Source organism: Babylonia areolata, chromosome 12, assembly GCF_041734735.1.
Source record: "Babylonia areolata isolate BAREFJ2019XMU chromosome 12, ASM4173473v1, whole genome shotgun sequence".
NCBI classification, from domain to species: Eukaryota; Metazoa; Mollusca; class Gastropoda; order Neogastropoda; family Buccinidae; genus Babylonia; species Babylonia areolata.
This window is the reverse complement of record NC_134887.1, coordinates 9,950,717-9,963,216: the sequence shown is the minus strand read 5'-3', so window position 1 is coordinate 9,963,216 and position 12,500 is coordinate 9,950,717. Positions and strand designations below refer to the sequence as shown.

General features: G+C 42.3%; 1 protein-coding gene across 1 annotated transcript in view; it reads right to left on the bottom strand.

The window, feature by feature from the left end:
- LOC143288279 (uncharacterized) overlaps positions 1–12,500 on the bottom strand; it is a 54,854-nt gene that overhangs the window by 41,711 nt on the left and 643 nt on the right. The window lies entirely within an intron of this gene.

The window sequence follows — 12,500 nt, the reverse complement described above, 5'->3', positions numbered from 1 at the left end:
GGGAGTTGCAGCCCACGAACGCAGAAGAAGAAGAAGAAGTTCCCGTGAGCTCTTTTTCAGTGCGCCAGGTGCGTGCTGCACAAGGAACCTCTGATCAATCGTCTCATCCGAGTGACAAGATGCTCCGTTTGAATTTCCAGTCAAGCTTGGGAGAAAGGGCGAGAGCGGGATTCGAACCCAGACCCTCACGGACACTGTATCTGTTTGTATTTGTATTTCTTTTTATCACAACAGATTTCTCTGTGTGAAATTCGGGCTGCTCTCCCCAGGGAGAGCGTGTCGCTACACTACAGCGCCACCCATTTTTTGTTTTTGTTTGTATTTTTTCCTGCGTGCAGTGTTATTTGTTTTTCCTATCGAAGTGGATTTTTCGACAGAATTTTGCCAGGAACAACCGTTTTGTTGCCGTGGGTTCTTTTACGTGCGCTAAGTGCATGCTGCACACGGGACCTCGGTTTATCGTCTCATCCGAATGACTAGCGTCCAGACCACCACTCAAGGTCTAGTGGAGGGGGAGAAAATATCGGCGGCTGAGCCGTGATTCGAACCAGCGCGCTCAGATTCTCTCGCTTCCTAGGCGGACGCGTTACCTCTAGGCCATCACTCCTGTATTGACCAGTCTGCCATCTTCCTCAGTAGTAAGTAAGTATGTATGTATGTGAGTGACTGAGTGAGTAAGTAAATGTGTGTGGACGCCGTTCTTTCTCTGTCTCTGGCTGGACCTTGCATTTGGAATGAACTCCCTCTTTCGCTTCGTCAGGTCTCCGCACTCAGCTCTTTTAAGTCGTGCCTTAAAACCCACCTCTTCACAAGATAGCCTCCCTCCCCTACCTCTTCCTTGTCTTCAGTTTCTTCAGTTTTAGAGTTATGCATGCGTGTGAATGACTGATGTGAAAGCGTTTAGATTTGTCTCTGCACAAGATTCAGCGCTATAAAAATACTATCATTATTATTTATTTGAGTGTGTGTGTGTGTGTGTGTGTGTGTGTGTGTGTGTGTGTGTGTGTGTGTGTGTGTGTGTGTGTGTGTGTGTGTGTGTCCTTTTCTTCGTGATTTTCGTCTTTTGCTGTATTCATTGTTTGGGATCCTTACCCTAGTAAATAATGAATTCGTCCTGTCTTGTATGCATGTTTATCTACCTATCTATCTATCTATCTGTTTATCTAAACTTTTACGCACTTGATTTCACCCTTCTATCACTACGTTTATCTGTGTTTGTTGTGTGTAAGTGAGGGTAGAGTAGGTGTGTGTGTGTGTGTGTGTGTGTGTGTGTGTGTGTGGGTGGGTGGGTGGGTGTGTGTGTGTGGGGGGGGGTGTGGGGGGGGGTGGGTGTGTGTGTGTGTGTGTGTGTGTGTGGGTGGGGGGGTGGGTGGATGGTGATGGAGCTGGGGATCGCAGTTTAGTTTTAACCAGTACTAACCTTTAATTGATTTGCTGAGCTTGCATAATGTAAGGGGATCAAAACATGTCTTGATAAGAAAAAATAAAACAAGACAAGACCAGACCAGACCAGACCAGACCAGACCAGACAAGGTAAGAAGAATTTATTTGTTTAAAAAAAAGGGGGAAAAAAGGTATTTAAAAAACAAAAAAAACAAAAAAACACACACAAAAAAAACGAAAAATCACAAGACGAAAAACACACAACAAAAACTACAACAACAACAACAACGTGGTGGTGGTGGTGGTGAGGGTGGTGGTGGTGGTGAGGGTGGTGGTGAGGAGGTGATATGAAAAGGCGATGATAGTTTAGCAACCACAAAAACCTAGAGAAGACTAAAGACATTCCAAAAAAAAAAAAAAAAAAAAAGGAAAGAAAAGAAAAGAAAGGAGACATTTAAAATGTCATTCAGTTCAAACAATCTTTACCCAGACGAAGGATTTTATTGTTCAAACTGCTAACAGCCTCGTAAAACGGCGAGAAAGTTTTGAAAATGACGTGAAGGAACATGACTGGGGGAAAAAAACACAAAAAAACCCACCATCACCACCACCCCCAAAACAAAAAAAGCAAAAAAAAAACCAACAAAAAACAACAACAACAGCAACAAAAAACAACAACAAAAAAACAAAAAAACACCAAACGAAGCACGAAAGATAAGGAGTGTGAGTATGGAGATGGGGGTTAATGGGTTTGAGAGGTGTGTGGGGGGGGGGGAGGGGCGGGGGGGGGGGGGGTGCGGGGGGGTAGGAAGATGTAGGGGTGAAACAATTTAATAGGAAGTCAAAAACAAAACAAAAGGTACGAAAGTGAAAAGAGTAGAATGGAGTGGACGAGGGGAAAAAAAAAGGAGATTAATTGAATCAATGATATGAACGATAGGAGAGAAATTAATGTCAGTAAAAATTAAACACTGATTATACCGCTTGTTGTTGTTGTTGTTGTTGTTGTTGTTGTTTTGTGTCACCACCTCGTTGAAAGAAAGATTCTTACGCGTGATATTGTGATTGATAGTTTCAAGTTTCAAGTTTGAATTATCCTTTCACTCCTACTGGAGTATGGAGGATTACTACAAAATAAACTTTTCATGCCCAGAACAAACATTTCCAAATACACAACAATGTCACATAAAAGTTGAGAAAACACAAATGTCTTTTAACTCCAAAAGTATAACTTGGCAACATTTACAAATCTAAGCATCTTACTTTCAGCTAAAATGACTTTTTTTTTGCCTCCTTTGAACATATTTGGAGACAAATATTTTTTAGGAACAAATCTATTTCGTATCTGATCATAATTGGGACATTCCATTATAAAATGAAACTCATCACCAATCACAGACATGTTACAAACCTTATAAAGCCGTAACTCTCGTGGTATGCCTTTGTGTCTCCCTCTTTCTATTTCCAGCTTATGATTACTACTTCGAAATCTGAAGAAGCTGACTTATATATTTTTCTCTACCAAATCCGCTTTTGAAATTTCGATAAAACAAATATTTACTACTCGCCTCTAGAGAATGTCTCCGTTGATTTTGAAAACTATCTCTCAAAGCAATGTTGACATTCTTGCAGAAAGATTCCCTCTCCAAGAAGAATTGAACATCCCAAACACAGTCATACCCTGCTTCTATTAAAATTTGTCTGATACAACTCATCCATTTTGAAGTATAAATACCATTTCGATATAAGTCAAGTAATATCAAATATATTTTCCCAGAATATTTTTCTGCGCTTGATATCACTAAGCTGGTCCAAAATCGACTAATCTCATTTTCACTAACACACTAATTGGATAAATACCAGTTTCTCCATAAACAATTTGGGTCATAGTATTTCTGTTCAGTTTGAACAAGCGTTTCAAAAATTTCAATTCTAATTTCTCAAGTATATCTACATTTTCATAACCCCATATTTCTGCACCATATAACAAAATAGGAACACTCATAAACTGGTACATGTCCAGAATGATATGTAAAGGTAAATCTTGATTTCCGGCTGACTGAAGTAAAGAAAACATAGCTTTTTGGCCCTGTTCATAAATCATCTTTTTAGCTTTGTAAAAAGTTCCGTTTATACTAAATTCGATGCCAAGATATTTAAAAGAACTGACAACATCCAAATATGCATCATCAAACTTAAAACAGGCTTTAGCTTGTTTGTAGAATTAAATATCATCACTTTAGTTTTCTTTACATTGACCACTAGTTTCCATTTTAAACAATATTTGTGAAACACTTTGAGGGACTGTTGTAATCCTTCTTTCGTCTCTGAAATAAAATTGTGTCATCTGCATATAACAGTACAAATAATCGCATGTAATTATCTAACTCTTAAATGTTAACATTCAATAAAAGATCTTATGCTCAGTCAAATGTAATTCTAAACCATTGAGATACAGAGAAAAAAAGCAAAGGCGAGAGATTTTCTCCTTGTCGTACACCCTTACAAATGCTAAAGAAATCAGATTTTTCACCATTTAAAAACACACATGACTTAATTCTATCATACATGTTCATTATGACAGGCCAAATTTTACCATTTACGCCTTAATGAACAAGTTTTTGCCATAACCCACTTCTCCAAACTGAATCAAAGGCTTTTTTAAAATCAGCAAAAGCACAGTAAAAATTCTTCTTTTTCATGGAGAAAATATCAATTAGTGATTTACTACATTTGATCTAGTGTAGAATGGGACTGTCTAAATCCTGTTTAAATCCTGCTTGGGCCCCTGAAAGTATATTGTTTACATTGATATAATCCCGTCAGTCTAGCACAAACACACGCACACCACACACACACACACACACACACACACACACACACACACACACACACACACACACACACACACACACACACACACACACACACCTAGAGGTAACGCGTCCGCCTAGGAAGCGAGAGAAGCTGAGCGCGCTGGTTCGAATCACGGTTCAGCCGCCGATATTTTCTCCCCCTCCACTAGACCTTGAGTGGTGGTCTGGACGCTAGTCATTCGGATGAGACGATAAACTGAGGTCCCGTGTGCAGCACGCACTTAGCGCACGTAAAAGAACCCACGGCAACAAAAGGGTTGTTCCTGGCAAAATTCTGTAGAAAAATCCACGTCAATAGGAAAAACAAATAAAACTGCACGCAGGAAAAATACAAAAAGAAATGGGTGGCACTGTAGTGTAGCGACGCGCTCTCCCTGGGGAGAGCAGCCCGAATTTCACACAGAGAAATCTGATGTGATAAAAAGAAATACAAAATACAAAATACACACACACACACACACAGAGACACAGACACACACACACACACACACACACACACACACACACACACACACATGAGACTGCATATTTGTTGCATATCTGTCGTGCATATGGGGAAAGTATGGTTTGAGGGAGTAAGGTCTTTCAATTTATATATATATATATATATATATATATATATATATATATATATGCGTGTGTGTGTGTGTGTGTGTGTGTGTGTGTCTGTGTGTGTGTCTGTGTGTGTGTGTATGTCTTGCATCGTATGAAAGGAAATAAAACATTAATTGTTGCATGCTTCATTCCGAGTGGTCTGCTCTGACCGAGCGTTTTGGCCTGTTGCGTATGCTCCACGTTTTCGTTGGTGGTGATTAACTGATTAATTGATTGATATGGATACTTATATAGCGCATATCCTCGGTCGAAGACCAAGCTCTAAGCGCTTTACAAACACTGGGTGTAAAAAAAAAAAACAAGAACCCCAAACCACCCAAAAAAACACCGGGTCATTTACACAACAGGCTGCCTGCATGGGTAGAGCCGAGTAACAGGCTGCCATTGGGCGCTCATCATTCGTTTCCTGTGTCATTCAGTCATATTATTTTCACGCACGCCCACATACACACTTCGACAAATATGTAACATTTTTACGTGTATGACCGTTCTTGTTTCTTTACCCCCGTCATGTAGGCAACCATGCTCCGTTTTCGGGAGTGCGCATGCTGGGTATGTTCTTGTTTCCAAAGCCCACCTAACGCTGACATGGATTTACAGGTTCTTTAACGATCTTCTGCGTGCGTATACACACGAAGGGGGTTCAGACACTGGCAGGTCTGCGCATATGTTGACATGGGAGATCGGAAAAATCTCCACCCTTTACCTACCAGGCGCCACCGAGATTCGAACCCGGGACCCTTCTTTAACCATTCGGCTATTGCGCCCGTGCTCTCTCTCTCTCTCTCTCTCTCTCTCTCTCTCTCTCTCTCTCTCTCTCTCTCAAGGACAGATTGGAAGAATGGGCCATGTCTAAAATCTTAGTCCTTGAATAAAAAACGTTTTGAGCTCTGAGTTCTGAGCTCTGAGCTCTCTCTCTCTCTCTTCTTTCTCTCTGTCTCTGCCTCTCTCTCTCTGTCTCTTTTTCTTTCTCTCTCTCTCTCTCTCTCTCTCTCTCTCTCCCCCTCTATCAAACTCTCTCTCTCTCTCTTACACCCCCTTCTCTCTCTCTCTTTCTCTCCCTCTATCAAACTCTCTCTCTTTCTCTCTCTCTCTCTCCCTCTATCAAACTCTCTCTCTCTCTCTCTTTTTTACACCCCCTCCTCTCTCTCTCTCTCTCCCCATCTCTCTCTCTCTCTCTCTCCCCCTCTATCAAACTCTCTCTCTCTTTCTTACACCCCTCCTCTCTCTCTCTCTCTCTCCCCATCTCTCTCTCTCTATCAAACTCTCTCTCTCTCTTTCTTACACCCTCTCCTCTCTCTCTCTCTCTCTCTCTCTCTCTCTCCCTCTATCAAACTCTCTCTCTCTCTCTCTCTCTCTCTCTTACACCCCCTCCTCTCTCTCTCTCTCTCTCTCTCTCTCTCCCTCTCTCTCTCCCTCTCTCTCTCCCCATCTCTCTCTCTCTCTCTCCCTCTATCAAACTCTCTCTCTCTCTCTTTACACCCCCTCCTCTCTCTCTCTCTCCCCCTCTCTCACTCTCCCTCTCCCACACTTTCTTTTGCTTCCTCCCCCCCCCCCTTTTTTTTTTAGTTGGAGGATCTCTACCGCGTCAGACACGTTTGTATGGCCGGACACTCTGTCTTTGTTGCCCCTGACTCCACGGGGAGGTTTGGGGATGGTCTCTCTGCCCCGTTAGACACCCAACACCGACAATAGTAAAGAAAGAAATGAATATCTATGACAAAAAGGAAACAGATGATAATTACTATAATTAATTTTTTTTTTTTAAACAACAAAAAACAACCCCTAAAAGCTTGTGTGTTCTAAATCAAACTAAAACAGCGACTCTATTCGCTGTGACGTCATAACCAGTGCTCCAGAAATGACGTGTGTGGTGGTGGTGGGGTGCGTCCGACTAATCTAAAAATTGATGGATAGCTCATTGGCCAGGAAAAGCTGAAGCCAACTGGGCGCCATATTTTTACTCGTATCCGGCCGTCAGTCCGTTGACAAGTCGTCTGCTAACTGGTGGTAGTTTCTGAACTGTAACCGTGTATCCTCGATGAAATCGTGTTTTTGCTTGTCCCCGCGATATGCCAAATGTTGTGTCTTGATTGATATCTGCCAATGGTTTATTTACCAAAGTTATTACAGGAAAACAGTGCAGCGACAAATGGTGCAAACCTGCTGTGGAGGCACACACAGGAATGTCAGTTTAACTATCGCCGCAAGCAAGTGAAAGCTTGTACGTGAAGCCAGCTGAGCGTTCGGCTACATAGATGAAGTTACCGCTTCGCGCGCTGTACTGACACGAGTAGCAAAATGGCTGATTGAACACTTCCGCTGGCTTCAGTTAGCAAAGGGGCTTAAAAAATTTTTTTTAAGACACTAGCTATCCATCTATTTTTATAGCAGTGGGCGCATCCCCTGACACCAAAACGCTCTATGTTGCTGCTATTCGTTCTGGGACCGTTGCAGCCGCGCTCCGCACCAATCCTGACGGCAAATCGGCTTCCAGCACGCCACACTGAACCATCTGCTTCAGTGGCCCAGGTGTCTCAAGATGTCATGGCAAGAAGCATGCGTACATGCATAGGCTTACATACATACATAGGTATACTTACGTCTCTTTGCATGCACTTAAGCTTACACATATGATTATGCATTTATATTCATGTACGTGCACATACATGAATTCATACTGGCGTACACTTACGCATACATACATTCATACAAGTACACACGCGTACGAAAATGCATACGTGAATGCACACATACATAATATATACAAGAATGCTTTCGAAAAAAGGCACACACACACACACACACACACACACACACACACACACACACACACATATATATATATATATATATATATATATATATATATATAACACCTATACACGTACATAATGCATGCATGCACCCATACAAAACAACAAGTATTGAAGCATGATTTGAACTGTGCGCGGGCTCTCTCTCTCTCACACACACACACACACACACACACACACACACACACACACACACACACACACACACACACAGAGAGAGAGAGAGAGAGAGAGAGAGAGAGAGAGAGAGAGAGAGAGAGAGAGAGAATCAAGCTGAGGAATCTTTTGAAGAATGCAGAAATTCACCCAAAGAATACGACACAGTCTGCTTCTGTGGTTTTATTCTGTGTGTGTGTGTGTGTGTGTGTGTGTGTGTGTGTGTGTGTGTGTGTGTGTGTGTGTGTGTGTGTGTGTGTGTGTGTGTGTGTGTGTGTTTGTGTGTGTGTGTGATGTGTTTGCATAAAAGCATAATTTTGGGAAGTGTGTGAGTGTGTGTGTGTGTGTGTGTGTGTGTGTGTGTGGTGGGGGGCCGGGGGGGGGAATGGATAGGGGTCGGATGAGGTAAAAGGAGAGAACCGGAAGGAAGGTTCGAATCCTTCGTAGACGACAAATTGGTGGGTTGTGGGGGAAGGGGTGTGGGGGTTGGGGGGCATTCGATTGAAATTTGTTTAACTCACTCAGTACGGCCAGTCCTCTCTTCTCCTCTACACAGACCCCTCGGATGTCCAGTGGGTGTCTGAATGACCCAACCTTTAGCTTCCGTCGTCAGAATTGTGGTATTCTTTGTCAACATTCACCTCTTCAGTATAAGAGCCTTCCGCTTGCAATATTTTGATGGTGGTAATTGGGGTGAAACGCTGTTAACGTCGTCTCTTTCGCCGTTCGTATGGAGAGAGTTAAGCGAAAGAACCAGTTGTTATGCCTGAAGTGACTGCAGTTTTATCCCCCTGTGGTTTCGTCAGATGTCTGTGTGGCATTGGCAGCGAACCATCCCTCCTTCCCTCCCCCTGTCACGGTAAATGATCTAGAAACACCACTTTACAATTCATTGGTGGTCTCAGTTCAGCGGGAGAAGAATCAAAATATACGTACTTACTTACCAGCCTAACTTCCTATCTAGCTGGCTGCTTCCACTCTGGGATGGGGGCGGGGGAGAGGTGGGGGGGGGGGGGGGAGGGGGCGGAGGAGGACGCTCACTCCGCGACTAGCCGATTATTGTCATTCGGTAGGGAGGGGGGAGAGTTCGCGGGAGAGGGAGGGGGGCTTAGTAGGTGGTGTCCTGAGAAGGATGTTAAATCAGAACAGGCACTACTGCTGAACACCATCGAAGCGGCTCAGCAACAGTGCAGGGTCTTCTCTGGTGTGTGGCCTCCTGGCGACCTAACATGGGATGCTGTTCAGCAGATAAAGCAAAGAAGGGCAGGGAGTACGAGTACAGATCACGTTTCTCTAAATATAGACTGATGCAATGTTCAGTAAATGAAAGAGTTCAAGACAAAATTTCGTATTCGGAGTTGACTAATGGACTGATGTTCATACAGATCCCTTTTCGGCGAAGCTGCAAAACCTTTCTTTTTTTCTTTTTCTTTTTTTCTTGAATAAATGTTGTATATATATATATATATATATATATATATATATATATATATATATATATATATTATATATATATATATATATATATATATATATATAAATTATATATCACGTGGAGCGATGGCCTAGAGGTAACGCGTCCGCCCAGGAAGCGAGAGGATCTGAGCACGCTGGTTCGAATCACGGCTCAGCCGCCGATGTTTTCTCCTCCTCCACTAAACCTTGAGTGGTGGTCTGGACGCTAGTCATTCGGATGAGACGATAACTCGAGGTCCCGTGTGCAGCATGCACTTAGCGCACGTAAAAGAACCCACGGCAACAAAAGGGTTGTTCCTGGCAAAATTCTGTAGAAAAATCCACTTCGATAGGAAAAACAAATAAAACTGCATGCAGGAGAAAACACACACACACACACAAAATGGGTGGCGCAGTAGTGTAGCGACGTGCTCTTCCTGGGGAGAGCAGCCCAAATTTCACACAGAGAAATCTGTTGTGAGAAAAAGAGAAATACAAATACGAATACAAATAAAAGAAGGGGGGGGGGGGGGGGTTAAAAGGTCTCCGCACTCAGCTCTTTCAAGTCGGGCCTTAAAACCCATCTCTTCCCAAAATAGCCTCCCTTCCCTATCTCTTCCTTGTCTTCAGTTGTTTTTGTTTTTTTTGTTTTTTCCAGTTTTAGAGTTCCGCGTGCGTGTGAATGACTGCTGCGGAAGCGCTTTGATTTGTCTCTGCACAAGTATCAGTATAATAATAATAATAATAATAATGAAAAGCGAAGGAAAAATTGCTGTTAACTGTACGATGATACAAAGGGACATAATTCAAACCATTGCCGCTGGCACCAGCTCAGCTCATTGGCAGTGCGAACAATCAACTGAGTCAAGTGCGATTTATTTTTATTTTTATTTTTGTACGCTTATAGTTGACTTCATTAAGTTTTTGCGCCTTATAAATATTAGTAGTAGTAGTAGTAGTAGTTCTTTTTTTATGTATTTATCTATTATTTATTTATTTACTTATTTCTTTTTATTTTATTTTATTTTATTTTTTCTCAAGGCCTGACTAAGCGCGTTGGGCTATACTGCTGGTCAGGCATCTGCTTGGCAGATGTGGTGTAGCGTATATGGATTTGTCCGAACGCAGTGACGCCTCCTTGAGCTACTGAAACTGAAACCCAAGTGCGATGGGCGCAATAACCGTGCGGTTAAAGCCTTGAGCTTTCAATCTGAAGGTACCGGGTTCGAATCTCTGTAACGGCACCTGGTGCGTAAAGGGTGGAGATTTTTTTTTCCGATCTCCTAGGTCAACGTTATAATTATGCAGACCTGCTTAGTGCCTGAACCTCCTTCGTGTGTACACACGCACGCAGAAGATCAAATACGCAACGTTTAAGATCCTGTAATCTATGTCAGCGTTCGGTAGGTTATGGAAACAAGAACATACCCAGCATGCACACCCCCGAAAACGGTGTGTGGCTGCCTCCATGGCGGGGTAAAAATGGTCATTCACGTAAAAAGCCCATTCGTGTACATACGAGTGAACGTGGGAGTTACAGCCAACGAAGAAGAAGGAGAAGACAACCGATAGAGCAACATGACTTCATCTGCAGAGTGTGACAGTTGCAAAACAGGACTGAGGGGTCTTTCACATTCATGAAACGAAATTGTCTGAACGAGAAAACGAGTGATGGCCTAGAGGTAACGCGTCCGCCTTGGAAGCGAGAGAATCTGAGTGCGCTGGTTCGAATCACGGTTCAGCCGCCGATATTTTCTCCCCCTCCACTATAGACCTTGAGTTGTGGTTTGGACGCTAGTCATTCGGATGAGACGATAAACCGAGGTCCCGTGTGCAGCATGCATTTAGCGCACGTAAAAGAACCCAGGGCAACAAAAGGGTTGTTCCTGGCAAAATTCTGTAGAAAAATCCACTTTGATAGGAAAAACAAATGCAACTGCGCGCATGAAAAAATACAAAAAAAAAATGGGTGGCGCTGTAGTGTAGCGACGCGCTCTCCCTGGGAAGAGCAGCCCGAATTTCACACAGAGAAATCTGTTGTGATAAAAAGAAATACAAATACAAACAGATAAGCGAACAAACAAAAACAAAGTAGCATTGAGGATTATAAGAAATAAGTAAACAACTAGGATAGATAGATATAAGACTACCAGCGTAGTTGTAATGTTTCGTGTAGGTGAGGACGACATTATATATATATATATATGTGTGTGTGTGTGTGTGTGTGTGTGTGTGTGTGTGTGTGTGCAATTGAGTTCTGAGTCCAATTTGTTTTTTGGATCAAAATTGATTGTGAACGCTGTCAAAAAATGAAATGGTAAGCGAAAAACGGAGTACCTCTGTCAAAGATTACAATAATAACAATAATGATAATAATGCTTCTTCTTCTTCTTCTTCTTCTTCTTCTTCTTCTTCTTCTTCTTCTTCTTCTTCTGTGTTCGTGGGCTGCAACTCCAACGTTCACTCGTATATACACGAACTGAATGGGCTTTTACGTGCATGACCGTTTTTTTACCCCGCCATGTAGGCAGCCATGCTCCGCTTTCGGGGGTTAATGATAATAATAATAATGATGATAATAATAATAAGAAGAAGAAGGAGAATAACTGCAGGTAACAGCACAGCACAATACAACACAGTGAAGTGAAAAGATGTAGAATCGATTGGCATATTTTTAATCACGGTGTATATTTCGTCTCAGGCGTTCGCAATAAACCTTGTCATCCAGAAACCTATTGAATGTCATGTTCTTTACAGAAACTTTTTTTTTTTTTTTTTTTTACCCCGTTTAAGTTCCGTTAAGTTTTAAAACTTACACTTGAACAGAAAGCTAGAACTTTTCATGGAGTAAGATATTGTCAAGACCTCTGCTGGATTTAACATGCTTGTCTTAGCGCGCTCGTGTGTGTGTGTGTGTGTGTGTGTGTGTGTGTGTGTGTGTGTGTGCGCGCGCGCGCGTACGTTCCTATTTATTATTATTATTAACAAATCAGAATGAGAACAACAACAACAATAATAATAATAATGATGATGATGATAAGAAGAAGAAGAAGAAGATGATGATGATGCTGATGAAGAAGAAGATTTTTTTTTTAACTCTCTCCATACGAACAGTGAAAGAGACGACGTTAACAGCGTTTCACCGCAATCACCATCATCAAAATATTGCAAGCGGAAGGCTCTTATACTGAAGAGGTGA